Source organism: Octopus bimaculoides, chromosome 18 (genome assembly GCF_001194135.2).
Source record: "Octopus bimaculoides isolate UCB-OBI-ISO-001 chromosome 18, ASM119413v2, whole genome shotgun sequence".
Lineage (NCBI taxonomy): Eukaryota > Metazoa > Mollusca > Cephalopoda > Octopoda > Octopodidae > Octopus > Octopus bimaculoides.
In genome coordinates this window covers 10,009,393-10,010,521 of record NC_068998.1, presented here as the reverse complement: position 1 = coordinate 10,010,521, position 1,129 = coordinate 10,009,393, and the positions used below count along the sequence as shown (strand labels likewise).

At 36.9% G+C, this 1,129-nt stretch overlaps 1 long non-coding RNA gene across 1 annotated transcript in view; it reads left to right on the top strand.

Annotated features, from left to right (window-relative positions):
• The window catches only part of LOC128249810 (uncharacterized), a 4,355-nt gene extending 3,226 nt beyond the window's left edge, over positions 1 to 1,129 (top strand). Inside the window, exon 4 of the long non-coding RNA XR_008265931.1 lies at positions 1,068 to 1,129. This is a non-coding gene — a long non-coding RNA (uncharacterized LOC128249810). The remainder of the gene's footprint in view (positions 1 to 1,067) is intronic.

Below are 1,129 nucleotides of genomic sequence, written 5' to 3'. Positions count from 1 at the left end.
TTAAGGGTACATGTGTCTGTGGAGTGCTCAGCCACTTGCATGTTAATTTCACGAGCAGGCTGTTCTGTTGTTCGGATCAACTGGAACTCTCGACGTCGTAAGCGACGGAGTGCCAACAACAAGCATGTCCATGAGTATTTGACATATAGAATTCATGAAGGTGTCCAAGGTAGTTGTTGGAAAGATGGTGGATAATCTTGTGGGTGTCTACCAAGTCAGTTGTCAGATGTCTGAGCTTCAATGTGTCCATGCCCAGGGAAGCAAAATGTTCGGAGTATGGTAGATGTCTGGTGGTGGGCATTTGTTATCATGCACGTTTCTGAACCATTTCCAAGAGATTGATATACTGAACAAGGTAAGGAATTTGCAGACTGATGATGCAAATTCTAAGTGTGGACGTTCTATTGTCATATTCAGTTTTAAATAGATAGTTGGAGAGCAGCTGACAAAGGTCATACTGAGTGGTGCTGTGAGAAACAAAGTGTTTAGCCTCATTTTTGAAGGAACTTTCTTTCAGAACACTTTCTGTATGCTTATTCTTCTGTATTTTATCAAGTAGGTGCATGTGTTGGTGCGTAGTTGAGAAGCTTGCTTCCCAACCAGGTTATCTTTGGTTCAATCCCACTGCATATATATACATATATATAAGCCTAAGGAAAAAGTTCATGCGGCGTATTAAAATAATGCTTTTTTATATATTTTTGTGGTGTGTGTTCACTCAGTTCATTATTTTAACACAGCACATGAACTTTTCCCTCAACCTAGTAATATATATATAGATATATATGAAACTCTGTGTGTGTGTGTGTATCATGTTTGTTCCCCACTGTCCACTGCCATTTGACAACTGATGTTGGCTTGCTTACATCCCTATGATGACTAAACAATTTATCAAATCAACCTACCCTTTTTTTGGCTGTAAATTTTGATCTGAAAAATTCAACTTGTTCACTGGAAAATATGGTATTTCCTTTTTTTTCTTTTTTTTTTTTTTTTTTTTTTTTTTTTTTGTTTCTTTGAATTTTTCTTTCATTTCTTCTTCCTTTGGGATTTTTATATTTTTCCAGAAGATTCCACGGGCAAGAAATGTCAGTTTGTAGACGATGACCATTGCACATTCCAATACAAA